Raw genomic sequence first — 17,306 nt, forward strand, 5'->3', positions numbered from 1 at the left:
AGACTCAGGCAAGACATTATTTTGGATCACTATTTTGTCTACAAGTCCAAATAAAACATTTGATTGACAGATTCCCCCTTTCTGCTAACTGACTAATTCTTTTGACCGATTATAGTAACTAACTTGAAACTGACTTTACTGCTTGTATAGACAATAATCTTGTCCAAAACCAGCTTTATCTCTCAGTCTTAGAGATACACTACTTTTATATCCTATTTAGGTTAATCTTGAGATTTGCTAATTCCCTAATTTTGTACTCTTTTGGGGGGAGTTTTGCCATTTTGTTTTTCTCATTCAGAACCAGCTATGTTTCAGAATTAATTCATAAGATGTATGAAAGTTATGGGGGGGGGTGTATGGATCAGGGTTAATCACTACATCTATGGTAGATACTTAGGGGAAAAAAGTCTTTTGTGTTTTCATTTCCCGAAGGAATTTGTGGAAATAACAAAGTCAAACATAAGGCATTATGAGATTTAGTCATGTTTCAAGTCTCCTCTCATCAGTTCATTGCTAATTTGGGATGGCCAATCAGATTGTATTGATGTCTGCAGAGATGGGACTCAGAGTCATCTGCTCCAAAAGGAGGAAAAATTTCCATTGCATCTCAAAAGCATGGGACTTGCCCTTCACAGATAAATACTTCTGATCTCAGTGATATTTCAACTGGCAACAAGTTTGCTAGCAACCTGTTCCATGAAAACATTCAAGAATGCTATGCTCAGTGGAGATCAGACAGAGCAGCTAACAATAGTAGTAAGAAACCCACAGTTATTTAGGACTTCACTGGTTCCTGCAAATTTGGCTGTCTCAAAGCACATAGAGGGTGGGAAAGCTACTAGAGTTTGATGGAATGTTAGAATCTAGAATACTTAAACCAGAACCAGCAGTCTCTCTCCTTTAAAACAAAGAAAACTAAGCACCTACCTTTGAGAAATGTGTTTGCTTTGGGGGTTGGGATTATTTTTTGAGGCAATTGGGGTCAAGTGACTTGTCCGGGGTCACACAGCTAGTAAGTGTCAAATGTCTGAGGCCAAATTTAAATTCTGGTTCTCCTGACTCTAGGGCTGGTACTCTATCCATAGTGCCATTTAACTGCACCCCCCCCACCTTTTAAAAATCTTTTTTTTTAATTTTAGACTTGAATACTAAAACTTAGATACATAATAAGAAAATTAAAAGAAACATTATAAACTTAAATATTAAAACAAATAAAAAATAAGAAAATAAAAAAATCATGTCATGTGCATAGCAGAACATAAGAAAGGATTAAAAATATATAGAAAGAGAAATGTGAATCAAGAGGTTAATTAATTCGGCACACACATACACACACACAGTAACAACACCTACTTGCACATACCATTCAAAGCCTGATAAGCAAGGGGAATTTTCATCTGGAAAGACGTAGCCAAAAAACATCTGAAATGGAGTAAAAAATAAAAAGTTCTGACAACCCTAGTACCTGGCAATGCAAGCAACCACAAGACTGTGCATCGGGTGCTCGATAAAAATATTACACTAAATCAATGCTTCTGTTGGCCAGTTACAATGAAGGAGCAGCACCGCCACAATTTTAAAATGACAGTACTATGGCAAACCAGTCATAATATGCCTGAGTTACTACTGTAAGCAATAGATTTAGAGTATTATGAAAATATATGCTTTCTTAAGTGCTGTGAATTATACTGGATAATTCCGAACATCTCTTTTACTGAACTAATGAATCAAAGTGGGGCTCACCACATGCTCTACAATCAGCACGTAGAAAACGTATACAGTCTAAGAAATGCAGAGATTTGGTATAAACAGCGAGTTGCCGCTCAAGGACAATTTCTGCACCAGGTAGCTCTTGTTCTAATTAAAAACAAGGGCTAATTTGGCCATGGGAGAGAACTAGTTGAAGGGGGGGAAGAGCCCTAAAAATAAGACTGGGGAATATTTCTGTAACCCTGGCAAGAAGGACATGGGCATTTCTGCTATGAAGCAGAGTACAGGGGAAAGGACATTGGAGTTGGAATCAGCAGCCTGAGTTCATCTCTGCCATTTGCTACTCATGGTAGGCATATAACTGGACCTTAATTTCCTTCTCTATAAAAATGAAAGGACTCTGAAGGACCATTTCAGTTCTAAATCTATTATGTTGAGTGTGGAAACCTGCTCTGCAACTTACTTCCTTTATGTGAATAAAGCCAAGTCATTTTACCTCTGAGTCTCAATACCCCCATCTGTAAAATGAGGTGTTTTGCCTAGATAACCTCTAAACTTCCTTCCAGATCTCAGTTTATGATTCTATTAACATGTTCTGTGCTTAGAGGACTTAAGCTGAGTAAGTAGATAGGCCTAGTCTATTTGTACATCATGAGAGTAGAGCTAGAACGAGAATGTTTTTCACATGAGTCAAAAATGCTTGGAGGGAGTGAAGTGTTGGGGATAGGTATGAAAAGTGACCCAGTAGGAAGGGTCCAGCTTTTGAACCTATGGGTTTGGGCAGGAAGGTGGGATTGAGAGAAAGGCACTATAGCAATGGTACTTTGTGAGTGAGTAGTGGTTAGGTAACATGGTGGTTTTGGAGATGGGGCTCTCTGGGTAGCAATTGTATGTACATGGTAACTTAGTCATTGACCAGATCCTGGGTGTCATGCACCATAAAGTGCATTTGAGAACCACAGGGAGTGGTGACCATAGGAAAGAAGAATGCTATGCCCTAAAATTGTTACTCTGGACCAGATTCTCTTTTGTCCTATAATAGTTATGGTTCTTCATGCAAGGACTTGAACAGATTCTAATAAGTACATTCATAAAATACATTTTCCCATTATTATTGACAATGAAGGTAGTATATCAGAGTAGAACATGGAGGGGGCATAGAAAGCATGCCCTCACCAGACACAGGTGAGGCATTTGCATCAAACTGCCATCTTGCCAGCATCTTTACTCCCCATCATACTATGTTCTCTCTTATTGTGCTGATCTCTTTAAACCATTGCTTCATGACTCATTTTCTGTCTCTCACTTTACTAATTAAATATGATATCCTAGAAGCACCAAGAATTGACTCTGTAGGGTTTCTATTTTAATGTCTTTTAGGACACTGCTTGGACCCTGACCCTTTGCCTAGCAGAGGCCTTCCTTAGATCCTATCTATTACTCTTAATCATTGATAGGTATTGCTGTCATTCCCCATGGGATGGGTTGCAATTCATAGGAGTGAGTCAAATCACTTCCCTGTCACCAGACCTCCACATTTTTCCACCATGCTACCATAGGACCTGGGAAATAAAGCTAAAAAGGCCTAGAAAATTATGGCAAGGCATGCTGATACAGTCAAATGATAACTGGTCTGAGAGCTGAAAAACCTAGTCTTGAATCCAACTTGTTGGCAAGAACTGGTGTCTTTTTTTTTTCCTTTTGGCAGCCTACATGAAACTAAGGTAGCCAAGTAGTTTGCATCTTGTGAGAAAAAACTTCAGAATGTGAATGGTACTATAGAAGGAGACAAATTAAGTGTACATACTCCAGAGACAGCTGGAGATCAAGGAGTGGATTCATGAATACCTGAGATAAGGATCAATGTCAAATAGCACTCTGATGAGAAAGCCACAATGCTGCCCTTTGGAAAAGTTTAACAGAAAGTTCCAAGTCCCTGTATCATGATAACACAATGGAAATGGATCTGCCACCTTTTTTTTTTTATTTTTATTTTATATGTAATTTTTGTTTTTATATCACCCCAAGTTACAAATACAGTTCTCCCTCCTCTCTCCAAAGATCCATCTCTTGTAACAAAGACAAAAAGAAAAAAGAACACATAACCAAAATTAATACACACATCAATTGTCTAACAGAATATGCAGCGTTCCAAACATATAGTTTCTAAATTTTGCAAATTAAGGAAGAAGCTACATTTAAAAAAATTAATAGGTTTTTGTTGGTATAATTTTTATACATTGCTTGGATTGGCCCTTCTATCTAAAATAATAATAGCAATAATAATAACTAACATTTATATAGTACCAACTCTTTGCCAAGCATTAGGCAAAGTGCTTTATAATTATTACTGGATTTGATCCTCACAAAAACCCTGAGAGATAAATGCTGTTATTATCATTATTTTTACAGTTGAGAACTCCTGAGGTGAAGGGACTGGCCCAGGATCACACAACTAGTATGTATCAGAGACTAGATTTGAATTATAGGGCTTCCTGATTCCAGGCCCAGCACTCCATCTCCTATGTCACCTGGATCCCTTCCCCTTCCATTCCCAAAGAACCATTCCTTACAATAAAAATTTAAAAAAAAGAGAACATTTAACAAAACCATCAATACATCATAAAAAAATTGATATTTCCTGTAACATTCCACACCTGTGAATTGTTTTCCCCTCCCTCTCTTTGACATAGCAGGGGTAAGGAAGGAAGACAACTTCTCATATCTCTGCTTTGGGGTCAAGCTTGTCCTTTCTAATTTTGCAGCATACATTTTGACTGTTTTATAGTTGTTTTTCTATGTATATTTCTGTAGTTGTTCTGTATGTTTTCTTTGTGGTACTGCTTACTTCACTTTGTAGTAGGTCATGTAAATCTTTGCATGCTTCTTTCTTCACCATGTTTATCATTTCTTCCTACAGCATAGTAACATTCCATTCAATTAATGTACTGAAAAGTTTCTGACCATTCCCCAAACAATGGGCATCTAAGTTGTTTCTAGTTTTTATTATAGCAACAAGTACTGGGGTGGCTAGGTGGAACAGTGAATAGAGCACGGGCCCTGGAGTCAGGAGGACCTCAGTTAAAATGTGACTTCAGACACTAGACATACTTACTAGTCGTGTGACTTTGGGAAAGTCACAACCCCAATTGCCCTCCGAAAAGAAAAAAAAAAGTACTGTTAAATTTCCTAATTTAAGTTTTGGGTTTTTTGTTTTGGTTAAAGTCTTCTTTCAACTATGCATTAGTGTGCTTGTCTTTCTTTCAAAATTGTTTATTATCTTTTGTCATCTTAGCCAATTTTTGGACTATGAAATTAAGCCTAAGTGGTTTACAGCAGCAGTGATAAATTTTTTTTAATGGGGATCACTTAAGGATATATAAGGATCCTTTAGATCTATATATTGACTTAGATTTAAAATATATTATTATCCATGTTTATTATATTGTTAATTATTTTGTTAAATATTTCCTAATAGTGATTTAATCATATTCCTTGCATACTGAGCAGTTATCAAGGTGCAGACCACATTTCTGAAACCTCTATTTTAGAGCATTCTTTCATATCTTTTTAATAGTTAATATTACTCATTCTAGAATCATTTACTCATTCATTTTTAATGTTTTTATTTTCTCTAAATATTTTCTAATTATACGTAAAAATTAATATTCATTTTAAAAATGTTGAGTTCCTATACCTAATGACTACAAAACCACATTAACTCTGAACCAACTGTATCCCAAAGAGATTAAAAGAAAAAAAAAAGGAAAAGCATTTATATGCACAACAATATTTATAGAAGCTATTTTTGTTGTGGCAAAGAATGGAAACTTTCTTCATTTTTCTTTTTTCTTTTTTTCTATATTTTCTTTTGCAACATTTCTAATTTGGAAGTATGTTTTGCATGACTTCGTTTGTTATAACCTATATCAAATTCCTTTCCTTCAAAAGGATTCTCAAAATTTTACTGTTTAAATACTTTGTTTTTTGCCAATTACATGTAAAAATAATTTTAACATTTTTTTTAAATTTTGAGTTCCAAATTCTTTCCCTCTCTCCCTCCCCTCACCCTTCATTGAGATGGCAGGCAATTTGTTATAGATTATACGTGTGCAGTCACACATATTTCCATATTAGTCATGTTGTGAAAGAAAACAGAGACAAAAAAAGAAAAATTAAAGGAAAAGTATGCCTTGATCTGCATTCAGAGTCCACTAATTCTTTCTCTAGAGGTTGATAGATTTTTTTTTTAACATAAGTACTTCAGAATTGTTTTGAATCGTATTTCTGAGAAGAGCTAAATCATTCACAGTTGATCATTGTACAAAATTGCTGTTACTGTTTATACTGTTGTCTTGGTTCTGCTCGTTTCACTTTGCTTCAGTTCATGTAAGACTTGCCAGATTTTTCTGAAAGCATCCCACTCATCATTTCTTGCAACACAATAATATTCCATCACAATCTCATATCACAACTTGTTCAGCCATTCCACAATTGATGAGCATCTCCTCAATTTCTGATTCTTTGCCACAATAAAAAGAGCTACTGTAAGTATTTTTGTACAAATAGCTCCCTTTCTCTTTTCTTTGTAATCTTTGGGATAGAGATCACATAATGATAATTTCTGGGTCAAAGGGTATGGACAGTTTTATAGTCCTTTGGGTGTTGTTCCAAATTGTTCTTCAGTATATTTGGATTGGTTCACAACTGTGCCAAAAGAGAATTAGTATCCCAGTTCTTCCACATCTACCCCAGCATTTGTCATTTACCTTTTCTGCCATGCTAACCAGTCAGCTAGATGTGAGGTGGTACCTAAGAGTTGTTATAATCTGCATTTCTATAATCAATGGTGATTTAGAGCATTTTTTCATGTAACTATTGGCAGATTTATTTTTTCTTCTGAAAACTGCCTGCTCAATGACTTGTACTCTTATAAGTCTAACCCAATTCTTTATATATTTGAGAGACAAGTCCCTTATCAGAGATACTCATGGCAATCCCCACCTAATCCCCAGTTTTCTATTTTTTCTTATCTCAATTGCATTTGTTTTGTTTAATATAATCAAAATTACCCATTTTATATATCGTAATACTCTCTATTGCTTGTTTGGTTCTAAATTGTTCCCTTATCCATAGATCTGACATGTAAACTATTTCATGCTCCCCTGATTTGCTTATATCTAAATCATGTAGCCATTTTGACCTTATCTTGCTACTGGGTGTGAGATGCTGGTCTATACCTAGTTTCAGCCAAACTGTTCTAGTTTTCACAGCATTTTTGTTAAATAATTAGTTTTCTTAAATAGTGAGTTTTTGTTCCCAAAGCTGGGGGTTTGGGCTTAAATCAAATGTTAGATTATTAAGGTCATTTACTACTGTGTATTTGTATACCTAATCTATTCCACTGGTCTGCCAGTGAATAGATGACCTAATCTATTTCTTAGCCAGTACCAGATTGTTTGACTATTTTTTAGTTGTTGTTCAGTCATGTCCATCTTTGTGACAATATTTAATGGTTTTCTTGGCAAAGATACTGGAGTGGTTTGCCATTTCCTTCTCCAGCTAAATTTACAGATGAGAAAAACAGGGTAAAATGACTTGTTCAGAGTCATATAGTTAGGAAGTATCAGATCAGGTTCAAGCTCAGGAAGTGAAGTCTTCCTGATATCAGGCCTGGCAGTCTATCCACCAAACCACGTGTAACTGCCATATTTTGATGACTGCTGCTTTATAATATCATATGAAATCTGGAATTGCTAGGCGGTCTTCCTTCACAATTTTTTTGGGGGATGGACATAGATTCCCTTGATTTCTTGACCTTTTGTGCTTCTCATTGAATATTTGTTTGTTTGTTTTTTAGCTATTTAAAATAACTCTTTGGTATTTTGATTGGTGTGATGCTGAATAAGTTTGAAAAAATACTTCAGCAGAATTATCATTTTTATTATATTGGCATGGCCTACCCATGAGTACTTAATAATTCTCAAGTTGTTTAGATCTGTCTTTATTTTTTTATGAAAAAATGTTTTTTAATTGTGTCTATTTAATCTCTGGGTTTGTTGTGGCAGATAGACTCCCAAGTGTTTTATATTTGCTGCAATTATTTTATTTATTTATTTGTCAAACTGCAAAAAAATTTATTTTAATATTCTCTTGTTATTAGATGTTGTGCTTATTTCCTTTTTTTGTACTTACATGTAATATTGATATAACCATTTTAAATGTAGCTCTATTTTTGATAGCACTTTATTTTTTGAATTATTTTTATTTTTCCCCAGGTGCATGTAAAAACAGTTTTTAACATTTTTTTTAAACTTTGTGCTCCAAATTCTCTCCCTTGCTTCCCTCCAAACTTCTCCACCCACCCACCCCCAACCCCTGCCCTCAGTCATTGAGAAGACAAGCAATTTGATATAGTTTATACATGTGTCATGGAAAACATTTCTACTTTCTCGTCTTTTAATCTCAACAGTTTGTATTTTTGAAAGTATTTATCTGTTTCACTTAGATGGTCAGTTTTACTGGAATTTAATGAGGAAAATGACCCCTAATAATGACTCTAATTTTATCTTCTTTGGTGGTGCAATCACCCTTTTAATTTTTGTTATGGGTAATTTGGGTTTCTTCTTTATATTTAATTCAATTTAAACGATGATTTATTTCTTTTATTTTTTTCATAAAATGGGATCCTACTTTATTAGTTCAATTGTTCTTTATTACTTTCAATTTATTTATTTCTCCTTTGATTTTCTGGATTTCCATTCTAGTATTCATCGAGGTTTTAAAATTTGTTCTTTCTCTAGTATTTTTTTTCTTTTTAGTTGCATGCCAAATTACTTGATTTGCTTCTTCTCTCTTTTATTAATGTATGTGATTAAAGATACACATTTTTTTACTGAGTATTTCTTGCCTGTATCCCAAATATTTTGGCATGTTGTCTTATCATCTTATTCTCTTCAATGAAATTATTTCTATGATTTTTTTTCTTTGACCCACTCCTTTTAGGATAAAATTTTTAGTTTCCAATTAATTTCTAATGTATGCTTATATAGCCCTTTATTTAATGTAATTTTTATTTCATTGTGGTCTAAAAAGGATATATTTAATATTTCTTCTATTCTGCATTTGGTTTTGAGGTTTATCCTAATACATGGTCGTTTTTGTGAAAATGCCCTGCATAGCTGATAAAAGGTATGGTTTTTTTATTCCCATTCAGTTTTCTCCAAAGGTCCATCATATCTAATTTCTCTAAGATTCTATTCACCTCTTTTACTGCTTTCTTATTTATTTTATGCTTATATTGATCTTGCTCTAAGAGGGGAAAATTGAGGTTCCCCTATTAGTATAGTTTAACTGCCTACTTCTTCCTACTATCTAGTTAAATTTTCCTTTAAGAATTTGGATGCTATACCACTTAGTTCATATGTGTTTAGCATTGAAATTACTTCATTGTCTGTGGTTCCCTTTTAGGAAGATAGTGTTTCCCTTCTTATCCCTTTTTTTCATTCTTTTGATTTTGTTTTACTGTTTCTTGATATCTAATGGAGTCATTAACTTTCACTAACCCAATTTTAATTTTTAAGTAATTATTTGTTTATTTGGGGTGGGGAGGCAGCCAGGTTTAATTGATTTACCCAGGGTCACACAGCTAATAAGTGTCTAAGATGAAATTTGAACTCGGGTCCTCATGACTCCAGGGCTGGTACTCTATCCACTGTGCAACCTAGCTGCCCCAGAAATTATTTTTTTAGCAAGCTTTTGTACCTCTTTTGTACTTCATTTGACTAGTTCTGCTTTTCAACGAGTTATTTTCATCAATGCATTTTTGTATGTATTTTTCTATTTGGCCAAATCTGATTTTTAAGGTATTTTCCCCAATTAATTTTTACCCTCTTTTATCAAGTTGTTCATTATATTTTCATAATTTTCTTCCTTTGCTCTCATTTCTTTACCTATTTTTCTCCTCTACTATTATTTCTTTGAAACTAAGTTTTTAGCTGCTAAAGGAATTCTTTTTGGTTTTGTTTATAATTCACTTTTTTTTCTTTGAAGCTTTGCTTTTAGTTATTTTGATTTCATTGTCTTCTTTGTGCCTTGAGCTTCCTTCTCATCATAGTAGCTTTTTGTGGTCACATTCATTTTTGTTATTTATTCATTTTCCCACCCTAATATTTGATTTTGAACTTTATGTTAAAGTTGGTCTCTGTTCCTAGTATGGGTGGGGGTAAGGGGCACTGTCTCAAGCTTCAGACTTTGTTGCATTTTTATTTTCAGAAATAGTTTTATGGTTTTTTATTTTTTCTGTGCTTCCAAGTTGGTATGAGGTGGGGTGTGGGCACTGCTCACCTGCTCTGTGGTATTCCTTAGCCAAGAGGGGCCCCTGATTCCTTGAGATTACCATCAATACTGCTTCTCAGGACCCTTGCTTGGGGACTTGAAAATGGTATTTTCCTCAGGGTCTCTGATTCTTTATGACCCAAAGTCATTCTGCCCTTCAAGCTTTCTCCTCCCTCTTAACTGAAACTGCTCCTCTCTGCCCTTGAATTACAATCCAGAAGTGGGTATAAGCAACAGAGTTGCTGAACAGCATCTGGTCCTGCATCCAGTGATACCACAGTACTTTTTTTTTTCCTGACCACTTTCCAGGTCCCCTTAACCATCTTTGGCTTGACTGCTCCAAAACTGCTGCTGCTTCTATCACTGGTGCCACCACTGATGTTTCATCTACATGAGCTCTAGTCCACCCTCCACCCCCTTATCATAGATTTTTCTTTCTGACCTCCTAATTTGTTCTGGACTGGAAGAATGTCTTATTCTTACCTTTTGTCAGAATTTTATTTGAGGCATTATTTTGAAGTTATTTGGAGGGGAATGTTGAGAGAGTTCACGTGAGTGCTTCCACTACTTTGCCATCTTGTTTCTGCTTGTCCCTCCCCATTTCCCCACAGAAGTCCTACTTATATTCTCTACCACTTATCTAGGGAGGATGGATTTAGCCTCTTTCCTTCTTACTCTAGTGCATTAATTTTATTTATGTAGAAAATTTTCCATTTTATATAATCAAAATGATCTATTTTACATTCTGTAATTGCTTCAATACCTTGTTTGGTTAAGAATTCATCTCTAACTTATAGAAGTAAAGGCATATGATCTACTTCTCTTCTAATTTTTTTACTATGATCTTTAATATTTAGATGGCACGTCCGTCTTTGAATTTATTGTGCTATATAGTATAAGATATTTGTCTAAACCTAATTTCTTCCAGAATGCCTTCTAGTTCCCCCAGCAGGTAATATCAGATAGGGAGTTCTTTCCTGAGCAATTTGTGCTTTCTGATTTATCAATCACTGGGTTAATAAATCCCATTATTTGACATTTTCTCTTGTTCAATCTGCTGCATTTGCTTATTTCTTATCTGGGGCAAAACTTAGTCATTAGAGAATTATAGTGTTCAACTCCTAGCTTGATTAGCATATAGACAACTGTGCTTACAGTAATACGATCTGAGTTCAAATTCTTCTTCAGGTTTTATTTAAATGGTTGTGTGGCACTGAGCAACTCACAATATCACACTTAGTTTAATCTATAAAATGTAAATAGAAATAGTATGTACCTCATAAGGATTTTTATGATATTTATAGTTACATAAATGCTAATTATTATTTTCCATTGTAAACACAATGTAGATTATTCTCATAGCTTCATTTATTTCATTCTTCATTAGTTCACATACATTTTTCATATTTCTCTGATGGTACTATTATGTTTACTTAACAATCACCCAATAAATAGCTATCTAATGTATCATTAAGTATACTGCTTTAAATATTTTGATATATGTTCAGCCTCATATTTGCCTATTGCCTCCTTCAAGGATATATATCTAACAATGCTATTTCTGGGTCAAAATGTATGGACATTTTAGTTACTCTTGCAGAATTATTGCAAATTATTTCTTAAGTAGCTAGGCCTGTTAACTCTATTAACAATGCAATGGTGGCCCTATCTTTCCCTAGCCCCTTCAATGTTAACTGTTTCTATCTTTTCTCATCTTTGCCAGTCTTCTGGCTGCGAGCTGAAATTTCAGAGTTGTTTTCAATTGTTTTATTTATGATTTGGAAAAATCTTTCATATGGTCAATATAATTCAGTCTTTCTTTTCAGAGCTATTTTTTCATATCCTTGGAAGACTTTTACATTTAGAACTGATACTTGTGGGTGGAGCCAAGATGGCAGAGTAGAAGCACAACCTTTCCGCGGCTCCAGCTTCCACCTTCTCCAATCCATGTAAAAAGGGGACTCTAAACAAACTTTGGGGCTACATAACCCACAAAATGACACAGAGAAGCTAACCTCCCGCTGAGGACAGCCTGGCAGGCTGGAAGGAATCAGCCAGTGCAGCGCTCTGGGAACTGAGTCCAGCCCCACAACTAGGCTTTAGCCCCAGGGCAGGCCTAACCAGTCATGGCCAAAGGGACTCCAGATCGGCAGCAGCTGTGGCTATTTCCAGATTTATCAACATACAGATGTGAAGGACAAAGCAAGAGGTCAGTGCAATCTGGACTTTGGGACCCAGTAAGTGGGAGTGTGTGGCTTTTGACCCCGGGGCGAGAAGCCGCTGAGAGGCTGGCACAGCCAGCCAGCACCACATGGCAGCTTCAGCTCCTGGTCTGAAGAGTATAGGAGAACCAAACACCAGTCTGAGGGGTAATAGCTCTTGCTTTAACCTTTTGGATCTGGATTGCAGTCAAGGATGGAGGTCCTGGCATGTGTGTCCAGCTTGCCAGAGCATGTGGAGACCTCAGAGAGGGCACTCATCTAATATCTCTGACAGCTGAGAAAACCCCAGCATCTGGGATGAAAGCTCCCCTGTCTGGTGGCAGAGTCCTACTGTGGCAAAAAGCCCAGGGGTCAAGTGACTGAGGGGCGACATGACCAGGCAAAGGAAACAAAGCAGACAGAAGATTCCAACAATACACTCCTATTTTGGGGACAAAAAGGAGCAAAGCATGGAACAGGAGGAAAACAGTGAAGTCAGTACTGCTGCACCAAAAGCTTCAAAGGAAAATACAAGCTGGTTACAGGCCATAGAGGACCTTAAGAAGCAGATAAGAGAAGTGGAGGAAAAATTGGGAAGAGAAATGAGAACAATGAAAGAAAATTATGAAATGAGAGTCAACAGCCTGATTGAGGAAAATAATAACTTAAAAAACAGACTGACTCAAATGGCAAAAGAGGCTCAAAAAGGCAATGAGCAGAAGAATGCTTTAAAAAACCAAATTTGCCAGATGGTAAAAGAATCTCAAAAGCTCACTGAGGAGAATCATTCCTTCAGAATTAGATTGGAGCAAATGGAAGCTAATGACTTTATGAGAAATCAAGATGCTGTTAAACAGATCCAAACAAATGAAAGAATAAAAGCCAATGTGAAATATCTTATGGGAAAAACCATTGACCTGGAAAATGGATCCAGGAGAGAGAATTTAAAAATTATTGGATTACCTGAAAGCCATGATCAAAGTAAGAACATAGAAATCATCCTCCAGGAAGTTCTCAAAGAAAATTGCCCTGAATTTTTAGTACCAGAGGGCAAAATAGAGGTTGAAAGAATCCACCAATCACCTCCTGAAAAAGATCCCAAAAAGAAAACTCCTAGGAATATTATAGCCAGGTTCTGGAATTCCCAGATTAAGGAGAGAATATTACAAGCAGCCAGGAAGAAACAATTTGAATATTGTGGAAACCCCATCAGGATAACGCAGGATCTGGCAGCTTCTACACTGAGGGACCACAGGTCTTGGAATTTGATATTCTGGAGGTCAAAGGAGCTGGGATTAAAACCAAGAGTCATCCTTCCCAGCAAAACTGAGTATCATGTTTCAGGGAAAATATGGTCATTCAGTGGAATAGAGGACTTTCAAGCATTCTTGCTGAAAAAACCAGAGTTGAATAGAAAATTTGATATTCAGATACAAGAAGCAAGAGAAGCACGAGAAGGTAAACAGGGAAAAGAAATCATAAGGAACTTATCAAAGTTGAACTATTAACATTCCTACATGGAAAAACAATAATTGTAACTTATAAAACTTTTCTCAGTAGTTGAAGGGATTAGAATATATATATATATATATATATATATATATATGAATGAGGGTATATGGGCATATGAATACATATCTGAATGTGTGTATATATGTTTACAGGTACACATAGAGGGCACAGGACCAATTTAACAGGAAGGCATGATACTTAAAAGATGAAATTAAGAGTTGAGAGGAATATAATGAGAGGAGATGGGGAGAGATAGATTGAGGTGAACTATCTCATACAGAAGAGGCAAGGGAAAATGGTTACAATGGAGGGGAAGAATAGGAAGGCAAAAGGGAATGGGTCAACCTTATTCCCATTGAATTTGGCTTGAGAAGGGAATGAAATACACACGAAATAGGGTATCTCACCCTCCAGGAGAGTAGGGGGGATGGGTATGAGAGGGGGGATGATAGAAGGAAGGGCAGGCTGTGGGGGAGGGAAGCTGGAAGCTCCCACTTTTGAAAAGGGACAGGATCAAAGTAGAGACTAGAACAAGTGGGGGGGTGGTATAGGAGGGAGGGAAATATAGTCAGTCTTTTACAATATATCTACTATGTTATTATTTTGCATTAGCCACACACACACACACACACACACACACACACACACACACACATATATATATACTGAACTGTTTATCTTCCCAGTAAGGGTGGGTGACAAGGAAGGAAGGGAATGAATCTGGAATTGAAAGTTTTAAAATCAAATATTCAAATGTATATGTGTATATATATGTATATATGTATACATACATACTATTATTAATACCATCTTACATGTAATTGGGAAATAAGATATACAGGCACTGAGGCATAGAGATCCACTGGAAAAGTCAAAAGGGGTATGGAAGAAAATATGGGAGAGAGCGGATTGGAGGAGGAGATATCCTGTGGGACTGCTATTTTGGGGCGGTGGGTAGGGGAAAAACTGGAAGAAAATGTGTAACTCAAAATCTGGCAGAAATGAATGATGTAAATCAGAAGTTAATAAATCATTTAAAAAAACAACAAAAAAAGAACTGACCCTTGTTTTCCTATTTTTGTGTTTGTTCCTTATATAACATCAATATCTACCTTTATCAGAAATGTTTGATGCAACAATTTTCCTGATTTTGTTTTTGCAAAAGCAGTTCATTCTATAGAGTCAAAATGTTCCAATTCAGTCTAATATTTATTTGACTAATAATTCTTTCCCTGCCTATGGCTGTGAAAGGTCTGGTCATTTTCCAATTGTTTAAATGGTATAGTATTTAACATTCAAACTATGCAGTAAAATTTAAGATCTTTTTGGCAAATGGTATAGTGTTGCTCTAAACCTAATCTTTGTCAAACTTTTTTACAGTTTCCACAGCAGTCCTCATTTTTTTTCTCCTAGTAATTTATGTTCTAAGAAATATTGATACTCAATAGGTCACTGGGTCACTGAGTTCAAGATTTTTGGTTCTTGGGGTGGCTAGGTGGTGCAGTGAATAGAGCACCAGCCCTGGAGTCAGGAGGACCTGAGTTCAAATCCAGCCTCAGACACTTGACACACTTACTAGCCATGTGACTTTGGGCAAGTCACTTAACCCCAATTGCCCTCCAAAAAGCAAAGAAAAAAAAAGATTTTTGGTTCTTCCTGGTCTAGTCCCATCTACTGACATAGTTTTCTATACTATTTTAGAACTCTTTAAGTAAGAAATAATTTTAATGATTGCAGATTTATATTATAATTTAATGTTTAGCAGTGTTATAGTCCTTCAACCATATTTTTTTCCCATTGTTTCCTTTGGAGTCCTATATGTTTTTCTTCTTCCAAATGGATTTTATGATTTTGTCTAAACCTAAGAAGTATCCTCTTAGTTTGATTTGTATAGAAATATCTATAAATTAATTTATGTAATTCATTCTATTATATAGGTGAAACCTAATCAGGGCAATATTTATCCCTTCACCAATTTTTCACTCTTTCTATCTTTACAGTCTATTTTAAATTGCAATTTTACAATTCTAGAGTATGTCTTGGCAGGCTCACTCTCAGATATTTTATGCATTTAGCAATTAATGTGAATGTGAATTTCACTCTACCTGAATACTTTTGATACAACCTTACTTTAAAAAAAGGCCACAACTATCTAGATAATAAAAGATTCTGGGAACAGTGTTTTTTTCTTTAGTTTTGAGAGTAGTTAGTGTAGCATAGGTATTAGTTGTTTTTTTTTTATTTTTTTATTATTGCTTTTTGGAGGGGGACGGCAGGGCAATTGAGGTTGTGACTTGCTTAAGGTCACAGGACTAGTAAGTATTAAGAGTCTGAATCTGGATTTGAACTCAGGTCCTCCTGATTCCAGGGCTGGTGCTCTATTCATTGGGCCACTTAGCCACCTCTTAATTGCTTTTAAATGAACTTATCTATAAATCTGTCTTATTCTGTTTTTTTTTTTTGCCTACAAATCTGTTGTTTCAGGGTCTTTTCCCCTCTGTTTCCTGCAAATATTTTATCATGAAGGAAAAGTCCTGGGAAAATCATTTTATTAACTCTATTCTGAAAGCAAATAGGTTTAACTGAATTTCTTGGCTATTGGCCTCCCTCCCATACCAAGGTTAATATGGTGATATCATAGGTTCACAACATCATCAATGTAGAGATCGATGGGACCTTTGTGATTTTTCTAGTCAGAAACTTTAAGTTTATTGAGGCTCAAAGAAGCAACCTGCTCATGGTCACACAGACAGTAAAAAAGCATTTATTAAATGCCTACTATGTGCCAACTACTGGGTTTAAGTCTGTGGGTACGAAGAAAAAACAAAAGATAATCATTACCTTCAAGGAGCTCACAGTCTAATGGGAGAGACAACAAAGAAGATATATAAGATAAATGGGAAGTAATTAACAGAAAGAAAGCACTAGAATTAAGAGGGATTAAAAGTCTGGGAGAAACCAAAATTTTAGCTGTAACTTAGAAGGAAACCAAGAAAGTCAAACAGAAGAACTGGAATTTGAATGCAGGGGTATTTCATGAATTGGGGATTCTGTATACCCCACATGTAGTGATGCTCACTTGTTCTGATTCATTTGTAATACTCTGATCAAATCAATCAAACAACAAGAATTTATCAAAAACCTACTCTGTTTGAGGCCCCATGCTGGGAGTATTCAAGTACAGAGAATGAATTGCTCCTACTCACAAGGAACTAACATTCTAATGGGGAGACAGTAAGTTCATATACAGAGGCAGTCCATAAACATAGTTTGGGATTGTGGGCACTAGCAATTAGGGGCATAAGATGAGGATGAGGGGATCAGGAAAGGTTTAGGCTGAAAATGGTGCCTGAGTTATCCTAAAAAATCATTATGAGGTGGAGTTAAGTAGGGAATACAATTCAGGAACGTGGGTTAATATATTAATGTTTCTGTTTGGGAATTTAACAGATATTCGGTGGGGAGGGAATGAAGAAAGAAGCAGAGTAGGTAGGGGCTCTGAGCTGTGATTCGATTGAAACAACAATTCACATTCTAGATAGATTT

The sequence above is a fragment of the Petaurus breviceps genome, unplaced genomic scaffold (genome assembly GCF_028583685.1).
Source record: "Petaurus breviceps papuanus isolate PSGF00001 unplaced genomic scaffold, PetGlider_PUasm1.0 90775, whole genome shotgun sequence".
Lineage (NCBI taxonomy): Eukaryota > Metazoa > Chordata > Mammalia > Diprotodontia > Petauridae > Petaurus > Petaurus breviceps.